Raw genomic sequence first — 19455 nt, 5'->3', positions numbered from 1 at the left:
AGCATAAGAGCAATTTGCCGTTATAAGAGTTATCTCTAATATGTCTAATTATATGTGTAGTGGAACTAGAAATAAGGAACGTACGTATTTTAGATAACTTTGTATAGTCAATTTAAAAACAAATGCCTTATATTTAGTATACTCCAAATACTGTTTGAACAGGAATGTGTTAAACTAACTAAACTGAAAATCAGTTAACGTAACAGATTAACGTTTGTAAGTGATTTAGTGGATATAAGTGTCCTTAACGTTTACGTCCAGCATATTCGTACTGAGAAAAATTTAGAAAAACTTAGATATATGACAAAACAGAGGATATTGACGTCCTTGAGCAATAAAAATAAGTTATTTCATCAGAGAATATTTTAAAAACTTGAGTGGTAAGTAATATACAAAATAGTCACCAGACTTACAGTGGAATTGTTAGAGCCATAAAAACTGTTTTGTAGTGAATCTATAATGTAATGATATAGAACATACAAATTTGAATAACTGTAATTCTTTAACTGAAGACTATGGACATGAGACTAAAAGTCTGCCAGTAATATAGTGGTTATAAAAAACTACAGTACATTTAAAAAGTCGATGAAATTATGACAAGGTAGAAGTACGCAAAACTACGTTTTACATAAATTTTCTTGCAAATAGTATTCAAAATTTATAGTATATATTTATGAATATAATGAAAAATATAAATATCAAAAGAACAAGAAACACAACAAGTAAGAAGAAAATAACCAAAAATGTAAGTACGAAACTAAAACATTCAAATACTCAGCTGTTTTATTATTAATATAACGGAAGGAAATTTTGAAAAGTTATTTTCATCTTAACTTTAAACCATTTAGGTATTTAGATTTTAGAAGTAACCGATGAACTTGTTCGGTATTTTAAAATTTTAACCTATTTAAATTTTCTTCAGGACAAGGGAAGACATTATTTTATGCTCAACAGCATGTTTGGCCGATGGTTTCTCCTTGTCTTTGTGAAAAATATCAAACCTGTGCCCTATTATTCTGACTCTAAAGTGGTTAAAGGTTTGCCAAATATACTGATTGTTACAAAGTTTACGATTAATTTGATAAATTACATTCTCAGAGTCACAGTTTACTTTGCCAATGATGGGATATGTTAAACCAGTTACGCTACTTTTGAATTCGAGTTTATCATAATTTTTCAAGAACCGCAAAAGTGGTTTTTTGCACGGTTTATATCCATTAGCGTTATTTAACGGGTTTGTGTAATTTAGGAAGTTTAGGTTAGAGAAGTTTGTTTTTCAAATTTGTAGGTTCTCAAAATATTACTATAGGTGCTTTGGCTATAGAGGTTTGGTTACCTGGAGAGGAGATTATGACATTATGGGCTATATTCATAATACTGTAAATTTTGTGTAGTAGAGGAAAAAATTGTGTAATGAACTTTATAAATTTATTTCATAAATTTGCATGTACATTATATATATATCTATATATATATATATATATATATATATATATATATATATATATATATATATATATATATATAATTTTTTTGCATTTACAATTATTTTATTTGTTCAGCAGTTTTCTTGTTGGCAGTATGGTTTTCCTAAATACTTCACCACTAATAAGAGATTCATGAATACTCAAGAAAAAATGTAATCTAATAGTTAGTTATGTAATGTGGTTTTATGTTTCATATTATTTTTTTTCTTTTATTAAATTTGACATGATAATGTTCTTGTTCATATGTAAGTAAATATAAGACTATTTCGGAATTCAAGAAAATTTAAAAGATTATATTTATCTTTTGTAAAATAAATGAATTTTTGTGCATTAAATAGATATAAAGTTGGAACGTTAACCTTGCCATTAGTACTGCCATGAATAATCCATATCACTGTCTACATATATCATTAAAGCATTATAAGCATTAAAGCGACTCATATTTTGTTAAACATGTAGTGTATACTTAAATTATCGATTTTTCATTACATTTGGGATAAGACTACTTAAACATTTAAATAAATAACCCCAGATTTGTGCTTACGAATCTTGTTTACTACTGTTATAATGACTTAATAAATAGGTAACTTAACCGATCTAGAAGTGGGATTACTTCCAGTTCTCAACTGCAAGTTAAGCTTTAAGTTCTTCTTGTAAATTAAATCGGTATAAAGTAGTTTCTTGCCACTAGTTTGTGGAGCGTGATAAGTCTTGCGGCAAAGTCAATGATTTTAATCTGTATGTTCAACTGGTTTCCTTTTCACGTTTTTAGTGCTCTTAAAAATCGAATCACCAACGTTTCTATGATACTTTTGCTCGTATAATTATTTCAAAGCTTAGACACTATGAATATTATGGTTGTGAATGTTAACCGGTTGTAAAATACAGGGATCAAATTGAATATAAAATACAAATTACTCCATTCTTTACAGAGTGGGCACATAAATATAATAGACCTAGAATGTGGAAAATAAAAACTAACGTTGTCGCTTAGTTTCAACACAGCGCACAAAATATATGTTGACGTATTTACTGCAACAATACCAATAATTACGATGTTCGAAAATGTATTTGATATAAGGAAGTAACAGCATAAATATTGTTTAGGCATGAGTGTGTTCACTATTATTTATTAGCTACGCCGAATTTATTGAAGCATATTGCATGATATTTATTTTATGTCGAGCACATATTAAAATTTTAAGTAGCCATTGTCACTTATACCATGGCATTTAATTCTCTAAAGCAATTTATTAGGTATCATTTTATCCTAGTTTGTTCCGAATTAAAAACTGTGTAAAAGCTGCAAATTATTAGGAAACAAACAAGCCAATTCTAATTTAAATTGACACATACGAACAGTCTTCTTACACTTTTATCTACAGAACTACCAATTTGTCATTAAAGTAACAAGCTTTAGCATTAAAAGCTGTACATTATTAATGAAGGTGTATATTGATAAAGAAATAATATTTACCTTATATAAAAATGATAACCGTTCTTATGCTATTTGATATCTTAAAATTTAATCTTAATTCTTCATCATTTCCGACGCATAAGCCGATTTTGTAATTTTTATCACTTTCAATAATTTTAGTCAATTATCTTTATGTTTGTATTAATATTACAATAACTGTTTCGAAATTATATTTTAGATTTGCAATAGCTCTATAATTCCATATATTTCGCATTGAACAATGTTTCTATTAAACATGTATTGGATAAATAGTTTAACTTACGATGACTTAATACGAATGCAGTAATTTAAATTTATTCGTACTGCCAAGTCTTTTTCCCAATCATCCTAAGCGGTACTAAAGGTAGCCTTTTTGACCGTTTGACGAAAGAAGTTCAATTATACATTAGCCAGTTCGGCATTTTATTAACGTCATCAATCCGTAAATACGATATAGCCAATACTTTAATGACTCTGGATGAACTTAGAATGTTAGTTCCTTGATACGGGTGGTTAGAGACCTATCAAGATTAATAATTATCTTTGATACCAATCTGGTGGTCTTGTATTAAATAGAGACACTATATTAGGGATTCATTTAACATTTAATTTATGACACGTTAGACTTTCAAGTAACATCTTGCATCTTCTAGTAAGAAATACAGTTTATTTATAATATACTTGGAAAGTTGTATATTTGGCTGTTTAAATACTGAATTAAGATACAGTATTTTATACTTTTAACATTGACTTTCACTCTATAATCTTTTTATATTACAACATGGAAATCCTGCGAGTATTTTAATACCCGATATGTTAATATCTCTTATGAATTTACTGAGCTTGCTTACAAATTAATTTACTCTGTTGAGTTATCACTGACATCTTTTTATCCATAAGACCAATATAAGAGTATTCACTAACAGTAACCGCAATCCCTTGAATTTTCATGCAACATCATTAAAATCTAGTAGTACTTATACATATATTAAAACTGATTTTAAACCTGAAGCCAGGTCGTTTTCAGGATATTGCACAAACATACAAACCGATAAAAAATAAATATTCCGGTCACAAGAGTAATAGCCAATAAAAACATGTTGTAGGAAATTTTTAGTATAAATTTGCGAAAACAATTCAATTTATTTTGTGACAGGTGATTTGAAAGTCTGAGGCAATATTACTCTTCTCCAGTATACACACAGTATGCAATGTATGCTACACTGGAGAACTGTCGCTTAACTTCGCTGATGTAGCATGTACAATTTCTAATAGGTATACTATGATAATAAATATGAGATACATTCATTTACTTTTTGGAATACCATGCACGCAGATAGACAGACAGATAATCATGCATACATTGACAACGATGCGTTCAGCTAAAGTCTGCTTGGAGATGCTCCATCACATAACACATTATTTTCTATGTAGAAATGATGTCGGATGCAAAACATAAAGTATATAGATGAATTCTTTCTCAAGACATGATGCCTTGTAATTAATAAATATTTTTTATTTAATTAGGTTGCATAACAATGCTCAAATATAAATGTATGGTGAGCCATGGAGAGTACTACTATGCAAGAAGTAAGAATTCGTTAAATCAAATACTGTCAGAGGCTTTTGATCTTGATTTTTAACTGTATATTCTTTTGGTTTTACTATAGGAATAAAAATGTCACATAATTTAATTGCATATGGTTATACTCAGTTTATTTAAAAAACTTTTTTATACTTAGGACCAATGTAAAAGTAATCGGTAACTCCTACCTCCAATATGGAGTTACATGCACCATCATCAAACTCAGTGTTGCTCATATAGAAATAAAAATCAATACACGATTCTAAGTCTGTAGTTTCCTTCGTACTCAAGATATTGTGTGGAGAGACAGACAGGTAAACAGATAGAAATTAACATTTGCCATCTGCTCGAGTGATAGGCTTCATTAAACCTGGGATAATAATACCTATGGTTTATCCATTGAACACGTCCTTATAATACAACAAATAATATTTGTTCGAGAATTCCTAAATAAAGAATCTAATTATCCTTATGCTTCGACCAACATTTGAATATGACTTATGCGTATCAAATTCAATTTCAATACAAACAGGAACCCTAGGCAATATATTATATTTCTTAATAGTTTATTAAATATACAGTACACAACTATACATCACTGAGCACACAAAAAGAATTATTCCCTATCTTAAATTTAGTAGTTTTAAAGTTATCAAATTTTGCTGGATCATAAGCTTAATTTAGCACAGTTATAAGTAAAGCGTCCAGCAATAATCAAAATAATCATTACTGCTAAAATAATTAATATTGCATACACAAATTGCTGACAAATTATTACAGTTTTCTCATATAAATTTACTACGCTGTTGCTGAACTGTCATGAGGACACTACAATGCATCAACGTTGGTCAAAAAGCAGTGACGTAATTTCTAATGGGTTGAATAAATTTGGCTGAATCCCGTCTTTGTTGAAAATATTCAGTTACTTAAAATAGTATGTAAATGAAAAGTATAAAAAATACTGATATGTTTTTTGACGATAAAATGTTTATACCACAGTTTTAAAATACTTTATTGAAATATACATGTAAGCAGTAAATGGAATACCAAAGCTAAATAATCATATAACTGTAAAATACTTTTAGGTTAATTATTTCAATTGGCAAGGCGTTGTTCTTCAGCGATATTGTTTCTGAGAGTCTTCAGTATCTTTAGAACAGTAAATAAGAAAGGTTCTACAGTTATTGATTGGTTAGTGATAGACATATGATACTGACCTTCCATTTCAAACCAACTTCCAATTTACAACCGTGAAAATGGATGTTACATAATTTATGTTCAAAACTAGCCGTAAACAGCCGATACTCATAACTTCTACGCAATACTGCAATACTTTAAAAGCCCCCCTTAGCCTGTGTGAGAATAAGAATACAAAAATAAGGAAGAGAGAATGTACCTTATAATGTAAATAGTATTAATACAAAATGTTACAGTTGCAGACAGAATTTGAACCTGCGATAACATTGAAGGCCAGATTATATAAACCGTGCTGCCACCAGTTGAATAGCAACAGGCTATAACATCAAGGACATTATCAGTATGTATTGATAATGAATTTTATATTCATATGGCCACAAAATAAGAGTTTCAATAGAAAACAGTAAACATTGAAAATTTCCATGGATATCCTCTATAAAAACAATTTTACACAGTAAACAAACTATTATCAAAACAATGAATAATACGGAGCAAGTATGGCCAAATTTGACAGAAATACTGTTGCAATGATTACCTAGTTACTTTTTTTATTATAACATCATTCACCTCTAGACTGATAAATACTGTATATTTTTTAAAATGTATATTCCTCTAGACATTTATGTGTCATCTCTTATATGTGAAAGCAATATAGTTATTCCAAAATTGACTGCACAAATCACTTGTCTAATCATTATTTCTGTTAGAGAATAGTTACGAACTTCAACAATTTATATGTTGTATAATGCATCGGCATTCCAGCAGCGTCTACCAGTTATACTCAATGATAAATAGCGATATAATGTTTGTGACGGAAAGGATTTTTCCGGACATTTGCCATCGAGCAGTGATACAAACAAATCAGGAACACAACGTTTCGAGATCTGCAATCTCAACCATACTTCGGGTAAATAACTAATCTAACACATAATTACAAACTAGGTTAAAATGAGTATATCATTACCAGAGCGTTGTGACAAGTGTAAGTCAGGTATCACAACCATCAGGTTGTGTGTCAACTTCACTAACACTAAACATGCACTTAATAAAAAAACAAAAACAAAACACTAGTTATTGAAAATAAACAAAGAATATTGGTCACAACAGATCTGATATATATATATATATATATATATATATATATATATATATATATATATATATATATATATATATATTTATAGGTAAAAGAAAACAAAACACGTTTCTTCAACTCGAAATGCTTAATATTTCGTTACTTTTCAGTAACATTATCAAAAGCTTGTATAAAATAAAATAAGGTTATAAAAACATGGCAAATAACAAAAACATATGGTATCGAAACAAGTAAATTAAACTTGGAACCTTTCCTAAACACAGAGATGGATAAAATGTTTGAATCATAAATTTAAATTAGCTGTGTCTCAAATTTAATCCAACTGGTGATTTTGATTGAAGAGCCAATATGTTTGCTTGCTTATATCTTCTTAGTAATCATTTTGTGTATTCTTTATTGTCATAATCTTGGAACTTATTGATGCCAATTAGAGAGAAACAATTTTCAAAGGTTTTATTGTGTTGGACACCGTGTGCAGATACGGGTCTAAGTAAATTTTGATGTCGAACATCGGCACGATGATTGTTCATCCTCAGCCTGAGGGAAGTAGATGATTCTTCAATGTAGTCTCTAGGGCAATGTTGACAGAATAATTCATATTTCTATTAATTTTATATATATATATATACATGATTTTTATGATATATTATTTATATATATATATATATATATATATATATATATATATAATTTTATATGAGAAGAATAAGAAAATTCTAATTGCAATTTCTATGTTCATCACTCAATGCAAATTCTAAATACTCTGACATAGTGTTTCGTAGTACTGCCTCACTCACTCACCTGTAAAAAATTGAGAAATCTTACCATTCGTCTTGTTTTTTAGTGACTATGAATAGTATTTTTTGGTTTTACAGAGGATTAAAAATGTACCTAAATAATGTATATGCTGAATTCCACCTAGGTCTATCGTAATGTACGATTAGTTTCAAAGATACATACATACATGCCTTCACCGCAGTTTTTTTAACGTTTCCTGAAAACCACCCAAAATAATGTAACAATAGAACTATTTTAGATCAGGAATCCCAAAGTCAAAGGCAGTAAGTTTTTTTTACTTAAAACTTATAACGTAATACGATAAATTCATACTATTTTTAATAAAAGATGTGATACTTTATGTTTCAGAAACACATTTTTTTCTCGGATAGATAAAAATTTAAGCCAAATTATTCGAGTCCACAATGAAACAGTAGATTTGGTTTTTATTCATTGTATGTCTGACGACAAATTAGAATGATCTACTTTAGTGATCTGCATTAATTTAATACATAAAAATATAAATATAAATGTGTGTGGTTTGTGTTTATTTAGGTTTCCATAAAGATTGAATCAAAAAAAGAACTTAAGGGGGTTCAGATGGCAGAAAATTATTTTTAATGCATTTTTATTTTATTATATATTTGTGTTCATATACATGTCACAAACATTTTAAGACCACTCACATCAAAATCTTTGATTTAGAAAAAAAGTTATTCCACTTTTAGTGGATTTATGTCCACCAAATCTATACCAAATTTTTAATACCTCTGCCGTGAATTGAAAAGACAGGAGCAAATTGCTTAGCAAAAACTTATACTTTCTGCAATGAAATTTATATAGTATGGTACACAGTAGTAAGTTCTTTTTCTGTTGAATGTGTTAGGTTGGTAGTTCTGAGTGTTTATAAACAAGACAATTTTGTTTCTGCTGTTTTATTGTGGCTGTATCTGTTAGTTCAGAACGCATCTTAGCCATTCATAAATATTACGGATTAGCTATTTGGAGGAATACTGGAAATTTAGATAAAATGAGGCAATCAGTATGGGCTGATTATTTTCATTTGTTGTCTACTAATGAAAACCCACAGCACGGGCTCTGTGAAAAAGGCAAAGAGAGCTGATGTACATATCACATGAAAAACTTTAACATGGGCTTTTTTAGTTGTATGCTTTAGTTTTGTTTTTTTTACAGCAAAAATTATAGGATTTCTTTCGGGTTTTTATGATAAAATTTTTAAAAATCATAAAAATGTAAAGAAAAACAGTTAAAAGGAATCCCTCGTGTTAAAATCTTTATTATATGATATATAAGTACCAAAAACATTTTCACCTCTTTAACTTTTGTAGTTTTTGAGAAAACGGGTCATCAATATTGCAAATTTAAAATGGATAGTGCTGTCCGAACCCCCTTAATTTCCGGAAGTTTTAAAATAATCATATTATGTTATTCTTTTAGTTGTGGACATTCTATAATCTTTCGATATCTCTTTTTTTGATAGTGAATCACATGAAACCTAGTGATTGGATTTGTACAATATAACATTGAAATTTATATTAAGGAGACATAGAAATTAAATATGCTATTTATATTCAAATACTCATAATTATATATAGTTGTAGACTCGATTGGTTCATTAGTATTTCTTTATTGTCTGAAAGAACATATATAGTTACAAGCAATCAATCACACTTATATTATTATTATTATGATATAGGATCAGTTATCTTCACATCTCAAAATTTCAAAATAAAACTTTATTTATTTTGTGCATATAATATCCATTTAAAAAAAGATCATGCCGATAAACTTACAAGTAATATTGAATTTTTTTTTATTTCACAGTGTTCTTGGACATTTATCTGACCCTATAACAAAGTAAGAGTACACAACATCAGGTGCCGTAACAGGCTGTAATGGGGTTGCAAGCATAAATTAACTATATGCGTACAATAATAATAAATAATTAATGAATAATTTGTTTCTAAAATATGTTTGTCCGTAGTCCCGATAGTGTGCGGTGCGGCCAGGAGGTGCAGTACCGCCATATTGGCAGTACAACCCAGCATTTGTCACCTGCTGTATTGTATTTTGTATTAGGCCTACTGTCGCTTGTTTCGTGCTAATAACAGTTTTCATATAACTTTAACTAGGGCCCAGAATCCAATGCATTTTACCATGCTGCTCCTCAATAATTGCTGAGGAAGTCTACGATCCTCGAAAATAAAGCGTAATTTAAAGCAATGCGGATAAACAAATATTGATGTTGATATCATTGAAGTCATAAACCTTGTCATAAAGCGTTTCGGATAGCAGGAACGATGACTTAGAACTGTGTAGGTGTATATAATATATGATTTTCTTTAATAGAGAGGTTTAAGATTAAAAAAAACCTTTTAGATGTTTATAAATAACGACTTTTTAGGATATTTAATACATTACTAGTGGTATAATAAAAAGAGTTTTTAATTGTATTGTATTAAATGGTTCCTATAAAAAATGATGCCTGTAAAAGATGTCGAAAAAAAATGTAATCATAAGCAAAAGTTTACTATAATCTACTAAAATATATAAATTTTTGAAAGATTAGAATTACCAATAGATACATTAAATTTGTTACCGTTATAAATACACGCATACATTATTATAAATGCTGTTACTTTTTGTGGTAAACTAAAATTTGAGTTTGCCTACACAGGAACTGCTCACATCCAAATATAGGAAATAACCAATACTCCATCTTCCGGTAACCGCACGTGACTTCAATATCCGCAAATGTTTGACACATAACATATGACTGCAGAGCGTCGTCTATGGAAGTATCTCTGATTTGTATTTTCATGTCAGCATGTATCCTATATAATTCTCACTTTTAACTATATATTTCTTGGTAATTTATTTATGTCTAAAAAAGGCTTTCCCATATCTCAATATTCCTAAAGTCACACGGATATAAATGAAAATAAATTATAATTTTCTTAATCAAATTAGATAGTATAGAGAATGCCTTCATTATAATAAAGTTTAGTATCAATATCATTATAAACAATTAATTTTAAAATTAATAGTGTTATTACGCTCGATAGAAACAAGCTATGCACCCAAGTAAAATAATTCAACTGATAACTCTTAAGAAGTTTCTATAATGTTTTGGGTCCTACTCTCTTTTGATAAAAATACTATAGCTTCCTTCTTAAATCGTATTATTTGAAAAGACCTGTTTTATTTGAAGACGTGTTACAAAATTTCCATATTTTATCATTTATAAACAAGAACTATATTCAGAAAGTCTTTAAATATAACGTTCGTTGATATGTTCCTTATAAAAATGTTCGTAGCAAAAACAAAAATATTAGCATATTTTAAAAGCAACGTCATACAATAGCGTGTTTTCTGCTTACTTGTTATTGAATTAAGAGTAAATGACAAAAACATGAAAACTCCTCATAACTAGATACTAAGTGAAAAAGGGTGTATTCTGATTATGCTTTGACAAATTTGTAAAGCATACACTTCCAGTGTTAGTAAATTAGTAACTGTTAAAACTACGCACTAAATAAAATTATTTTGAGTTAGAGGGTCTAACTTCACTGTTTCATATTTTCGCCAATATGTTTGTAGAGGAATCTGAGCATAAACCTTTGGCTTTAGCTCGATTCAAAGACACAGTAACCTCTGTTAATGGTTTTTATCCATAAAATTATCAATATATACTGGTTTCTGTCTATTTTTGTGTGTATTTTCCATGGTTCCATGGTGTATAATGCACATGGTTAACATATAGGCATATCACGATTTCGATAATCCACCTGGACCATGCCTCGCTGGTGTTATTATTCATGTTCCGTAAAACTCCATTATTCATTACAATTGTGGACTGGCCTGATCATGAAATAATAATAATCTGCAAAAATCAAGAATAGAATTATATTAAAATATACAATTTAAACCTGTGGGAGTAAATAATTGTTCTTGTTATTCATCTGTCACAGACAGTTAAACGTACAGATTTCATGTTACCTGCAGAAGCTTTCCTTTGTCTAGGTTTTTATTGGATTTTCAATTAGTGACAGTAAGATTTCAAATTTTATTAAATTAAGTATCCTAATACAAAGCTATGGGTACCATATTATTCTCCATTTAGAATATATATACACTTATATAAAGTAGTTAAATTGTTATTGAAATTTCTGGAGCTATTCAGTCAAATGTCATTAAGTATTAGAGAAAAATTCGACAAATTTCAGAGGTATTGTAATAACAGTCTCTCTCTCTCTCCAACTTCAGGGCCCCATCTTTGAAATTAAACCTAAGAAAAATAAAGAGAGTAAAATATCTTCCAGTGACTATAAATTTTAACTTTAATAGTTTAATAAATGCTTCACACTTAGGAAGAAACTGTAAGATAGTGTAAAGTGAGTGACTAGTCTAAATATTGCATAAAATGATATTTCCCTGTTTTTCCACAAGGCTTTAAACGTTTTATAGGCTGCTTCTAAGTGGAAAGTAACATTACATAAGTGCTAATGATAATAAGATACAGATAACTTGTGGAAAGTGCTCTTCATATGGTGCTTTTATTTTTGTAAATGGGCAAAATAGTTGAAAAATATTTGAAACTTACAATTTCGATTGGTATTAACGTAATCCGTTTAAATGTCATTTTATATTCAAGTGTACGCTTATATGTTATTTTGATTCAGTTATTAATTATTTTGATTAACTTTTATGAAAAATATGTAAGCTCATTTAATGAAGAAGGCATATGCTCCACTGAACCTTTCACGTAATGTAGTATTCGAGACGAGAGATAATGCAGTCTTTACCTAGTGCCAATACCAATACAGTGCCATCACACCCGACTACTTCTAGTTTTTCTCATGTCATTGACAACTGAGAAAGATCACATATAATAATTTAGAATGTGTTCATCAACCCGCACGAGTCCTTATTGCAACTATGACTTATTTCTTCAATTTGGGAATGCTGGGAACTTCATTTTTACTGACCTTTACCTTGATATATTTATTTATTTATTATAATCTTCACATAGGTTTATAATTTTCAGCATAGCTAAAGGTAAACATATGAATTTTCAATGTTTAAAAATAAACTCATAAGCTAAACTAGACTAATCAAGAAATAATTACATATCTGCAAATCTTAGTAGGCTTAGTCTAAAAATTCAATAATAAGAACTAGTAAACAACTGTTATTCATTTAAGTATTCATCAACTGAATAGTATGCCCGGTTAATGAGGTAGCATTTTTAGGAAGTTTTATATGCATTTATGGAATTCTCCCTCTTTAGATTTGGGGGTAATTTATTATAGATTTTGAGAGCTGAATAATAAGGACCCTGCTAGAATAGTTTTAACCGATGTATGGGGTATTGAAAGGGTTGTTCTAATGTTATAATGGTGTAATACGTGATTTTTTTTTAAATAGTTGTAATTAGTTTTAAATAGTAATAGGGTTTCTAGAGTATATAGAGATGGTAAAGTGAGAATTTTATGGTTTTTAAAAAGTGGTTTGCAGGATTTTCTCTTTTTAAGTTTAAACATGATTCTAATGATATATATATCTGAGTTTTGACTATTTGTTTTGATAACACCGAATTTCCCCAAAAAAACCACCCCATATCTCAGATGCGAGTAAACATGACCATAGTAAACTGCTTTCACAGTATCTAAACTAGACACATGAGAGATGCGACACAGGATGAATGTAACTTCTTTTCTATAAAGGCTGTATGTTCTTTCCATGATATTGAACTATCCACAAACAAACACAGAAATTTACATTACGTTACTTTAATATTAAGTAGGTTAATGTTAATATACGTGCTTGCTGATTGGAGTGTTGAGAATATAATTAATTGGCTTTTATTTTCATTGAGCAGTATCCCGTTTACTGAGAACAACTACTGTCCTGCTTCGTCAGTTGCTTGATTAATTTTATTCTCTAAATCATCAAGAGATTTTGTTTTTATAGTAAGAGTGGTGTCGCCAGCAAACAGAACTACAGATGATGTAGTAAGGTTATTTGGAAAATCGTTCACGTAAATGAGAAATAGTAGTGGACCCAGCACTGAGACATGGGGAACGCCACGATCATTGAGTTGCCAGTGGGAATGAAACTTGACAGAAAAGCTATTTTTAATTGTAACCTTTTGTTTACTATATAATAAATATGAAAATAATAAACTGTGAACTGAGCCTCTTAAGCCTTAACATTTCTTTAACATAATACTGTATTCAACACAGTCAAAAGCCTTTGAAATGTCGCAGAAACTAAATGCAGTATGATGTTTTTTGTCAATTTAACATAAAATTGTTTCAATTAGATCAAAAACTGCCGAGGCTGTTGATAAGTTTGGTTTAAAACCAAATCTATTTTTACACAAAATGTTATATTTAGTAAAGTTTTTAAGAATTCTGACTGAAATTACTTTTTCGACAATTTTAGAAATCACTATATCTAGTTTTTCGCTTAGTACTCACAGTGAGACTTTTTGTAACAATCTTGTGAATCGTTCAGATTTTTCCTAAACTATAATTCCTTTGAAGATAAAAAAAACTTTTTTCAATAATTCAAAACCGGATATTGTATTAGATTTTCACAAGAGTATTTAATTTAAATTTCACATTTAAATGTGTCTGGTTAAAATTTGTATCTAATATTCTATGTAATAGTGCGTTTCCAACAGAAAAGAGCAACTATCTCAACGTGGAGGGTTCTGGATAATTTAGTTTCTGCAAAAGCCTAAGCTCAGGAATTTAAATTTTTCTAAGATATTACGAAGGCGTAACTCGTACAGCAACTAAATAAATTTTAACATAATTGGGTTATTTAAACAATAAACCAAACACAGGGAACTATAGCATGAAGCTGTAAATGGAAGGGAAAATTACAAAATAGAAAGATATATTGTATTTTGTATGATATTCAAGTTCCATGCTTGACTGGAAGATGTTATGTTACTTTTTTTTGTCTCATTTTTATTGGTTAATACAGTAGAACACTTTGCCGTACTAAATCGTTTAGAAATTTGTTTCATCCCACCTTTCTACATTAAAATAAAGACGTTCAAATTTATGCGTTCTCTAAATTTTAATTTTTTAATTGTAATAAATAACGACTCAAATAATTGCAATTATAATACGAGTATACCTTTAAATTATCCAACTTTTAATAAGGAACTTCAAACAGAATAACCTGTTAGTCATATTCAAAAATAAAAAGTTCCTCTATCTAGGATAAAGGTTTTCTGTAAAAACTATCACATTTAAGAGTTTAATCTAGTTAATAAGCTAACGGACAGATTACCTTGACTGACAAAATTACACTAATGCGACCTAGAAACTTTATAACTTTGACACATCGACAGCCGATCCTCGCCTCACCACTATATTCCAATATTCAAAACTGTCACAACAGATTACTTTGCATTTATATTTAGTGATGATAGTAATTAAATATTAACTTTGATTATTGCAGGTTTCAAACTTATGAGTTTAAGGGAGTTAAATTTGTAAACATGTTTTTGCCAATGCAATTGTACTATCATTTTAAGTTCACATAATCTGTGTTTATCCATTACATTTGTAAATCAAACTTAGTAAATATTTCAATAACTTACCATATAATCACGAGTCCTGTGACTATTCTATAAATGTCCACACAACACTTTAAAATCATTCTCACATTTCCAAACCTAAATGACATTTAATCTTGTCTTCGGTATCCCTTTTGTACGTTTGGTCTAACGCTTGATTTATGCCTATCTTTTAATAAATGGAAAAACTACAGACACATTTTTTGACAATGTGGTATTTATATTTCTTAAATAATGATGTGTGAATGTAACAACTAAGTTATGAGTACCTATTACACACTACTTGTCATAGTAACTGGCTTTCCTAAAGTATATAATTCATTTAAATTTTGAGAACTACTGAGGACATACACACACAAGCAATCAGACATAATACTAATTTTTACTGCTCCCACGGACACCGATGATAAACTTTGCCATCCAACAACAACATCGAATTTACTGCGGTCTATTTAACCGGATTTAATAATAAACTTAACAGATTATTTAATTCACGGCAATATCCTGTCTACTTCAAATCAAACTGTAACAAAAGCGAACAAAAGAAACAAATATAATTAAAAAAAAATTTTAATAACCAATTAAAAAAATATAAAAGAGAGCTCAGCATGTAAAAAATATTCTTTTTTGGCGCAATGATCAACCACATGATCAATGTAAATGTATTTAAAATGTGAATGTTGAGTTTAGCTTCAGTTGAACTGTATCTTAGTGTGGTGCCTACAATTTGGCCCTGTCACATATTTCACTCCTGAAATATGGAGTCAAGTTTGTCTGAAGATATATAAAGACGTGCAGATGAAAACAACTCATAATTACATTTTTATGTCGTTTTGACATTTGTGACAACTGCAGTCCAAAATATATTGTAATATAGGTGAAGAGGTAATGCCGTTATCTAATAAGGACTATATTTGAATGTACTACGATGTTTTGACACGATATTTATGCACGGTGGAGTAACCGAGTTTTCTACACATAACATAGCTATGTTGGGAAGGGTTGATTCAATTTGGTATAATGAGTTTAGCTCTGACGTCGAAACTCTATAAAGAGTTCATTTTGAGTTTCTCCATCGCAGATTTTTGTTAGATCTCTCCATATTACATGAATAAAGTCTGTGATAGTGTAACATTTTAGAGGATAAATTTGATTATAATAAATGTTACCTGGAATTTAATTTACACTATACAGCTGCTGACACTTTCAGCTAAATTGTGACAAATTTTACAATACATCTTTTTATATTCTAAATATATAAAATATTTAGCATACAAGCATACAAGCTTTCATTTTTTACCTTCAACTTTTCTTTACAGTCGTTACAAAAGTTTAATATAAGAATTTATATTATTATCAAGCTTACTTTATGCTTTCAAGACTATAAATTTAAACAAGTTGAAGATTTTGGTTAGTTTATCTAAACATATGGTAGTACTGCCATAGAAATACAACTGTTTACACATTATACTTAACAATTCCCGTCAAGTTAACATCGAATAATGGTGACTTAACAGATTAAACTTGTTCTGCAGCCATGTAATTGTTTTATGTACTGAGAATTTTAATAGATAATAGACTTTTAGTTTGGCATTATGACAATATTGTCGACAGTTACCAAAATGTACCTTTATTTAATTTTTCTATAGTGTTTTATAAGTTCTCTTTACTTTAAGATTATGTTATTTATTCTTGAAACCCATTTACTGTTTCTTCTGTAGAAATCATAATATAAGCATAATATTAATTTCGTAAATAAATTTTGGAAACTGTCCTAGTACCAGTAAAACTCCGTACTTTTTCATTTTTATAGATTTAAATATAGTTAGTACTTTTATGGGGTTTATTAAAAAATATCTTATACAAATACAAAATATACGGAATATGAAGCCTAGAATAGAACATATTCCTAGTACTAATAGAACAACATAAAATTAATATTTACAACAATATATTGATCAATAATTGTTTAATGTTATCGAAATGGCCAAAAAGACCTAAATGGTATCAGAAATGTTTAATAAGAAGAAGCATAATTGTAGATTGGTGCATCAACCAAAGAATGCTAGGTGTTAAACTTCACATCCTCAGGGATTCGACACGCTTTCGATTTGTGGAATATATTTATATAGGTACAATAGGCAATGATTTTTAATGTTTTTATGAAAAAAAAACATTGATATAATAACAATTGCATTCATTTGGCCATTACAAATTATGTTCGCACAGAATTTAACAACAAGCAAGGCAATAATATGCATCCAATACATTGGTGTGCTCCTCAACAATGTTTTAGACTGACATCTTTTGGGGAAGGAAACTTTAAAAGTTAACTTAATTTCATAAAATAACCATTTTTTTAATTTATCGAAAATTACTTAAGGCTGTCGTTTTAAATAAACTTACGTTATTATTATTAAGTTTACCATAAAAGCATTTAATGATGAGACCTGTTTGAATTTAACTTCTGTATATTACTAATTTTAATCTTATTTATTTTGTATCATTGGGCGAATTTCATTTTGACAGCCATTAAAGTAAACATAAAACCACAAATATTTGTTACAAATTACATTTTAAACCTATTAAAATTTTTATTTTGTTATAACACAAATATTTAAACGAGTACCAAGTTTTCCCACAGCTCTAATTCATTACAATAATGGAGATCTCTATTACTTATATTTCAAAATAAATTTGAACACTGTTACATGGTTGTTGAAGGTTTTATGTTAATATATATTTCATTAATACACACCATAATACTATACATTTTAATATGTTTTACTGTTTATATAAACCTAGCCTAGTTTTGCAGGTTATTAAATTACTATAAATAAATTAATAATAATTCGTATGATTTTAAGCTTTATGAATATATGAAACAAATGATAATATTTATTTAATAATGTCAATATGAGGGCAAGGAAAGGTAAATAACATTTAACATTACTTGTTATCGTTATTCTATTAAACAAATTATGTTCAAGTCTTACATTTTATTTTTAAGTACTTGAATTGTTTTAGAGCCATAACATGTTATTCTTATACCATAGGTTAAATGGAAGGTTATTGTTACTTCAAAATTGGCTATAGTAAATTTAAACGCAAGAAAATGTATTCTATTACTTGTAGATGTTTCGTTTTGTCATTCCTTGTTTCCCAAGATGATTCTGCTACCCAACTTGGAACATGGGAGGGCTGGATTTACGTACAAACTAATCAAAAACACAACTGGCAACTTGAGACGACAAAGTTATACCCAACACAAGTCAAAGTGGCATGCTACCTATGGGACATCTATAGTTCTACGTAATTGTGGCCTAATTGAAATCAGTAATTACAAATATTAGTATTCGGTAGGTGGCTAATACAACAATGTAGAGGTGTGATAATAATTAACTGTACTTCAAAGTGGGCCTTATTAATCACTTATCCAAACAATTATCTCATAATTTTTAAACTTTAATTGTTTAATTCTAAAAGTAATTCGTTTTGATGCACTATCGTATGTACTGCAAAACTATTTTTCTGATAACATTGATCTAGAAATATTTAGGGTATAATATGCGTAATACAAATGTAAATGCGCTGGCAACATATTTTATATTTGGAAGTTGTAAAATATCGTTTCGTAAAAATTATAACTGTTGCTAAACGTTGTATAAGTAATATGACTGGTAATATAATAAGTAATATAATATAATTTAAATATCATTTAAATTAAAACGAATTTATGGTTTTTTAACTAAACGTATCGTATATATTCTGATTTAATTTTTTTAGTTTCTCTACGTCATTTATTTCTTTACAAATCATGAGAGTAAACGTAGTATCAGAATTTCATAACTTCACAATACTTACTTGCGCATATGAAATGAAAAATGACTTTATTAGAGGCGAAGTTAAGACTATAAAGTCCTCTCTACCACTTAACCTCAAAAGATATATAGAAAGATATATGAAAGATATACAGATTTAGAAAGATTTGTCAACTTGAAACTTACAGTTATATATTACAATTACTTAATTATTATATATATATATATATATATATATATATATATATATATATATACGTAATAGTTTCAATAAGTTCCAGGGAGGTATTATAATGTATATTTACTTTAATATAATACTGATAATACTTTTTGAGATGTGTCAGACGCATACGAGGTCTGTCCAAAAAGTATCCGACCGCCGACCTGTAGGCGGCCGCCGCGTAACCGACCGGCTAGA

Source organism: Homalodisca vitripennis, chromosome 6 (genome assembly GCF_021130785.1).
Source record: "Homalodisca vitripennis isolate AUS2020 chromosome 6, UT_GWSS_2.1, whole genome shotgun sequence".
NCBI lineage: Eukaryota > Metazoa > Arthropoda > Insecta > Hemiptera > Cicadellidae > Homalodisca > Homalodisca vitripennis.
The sequence above is the reverse complement of the archived record's forward strand: the minus strand, read 5'-3'. Positions refer to the sequence as shown.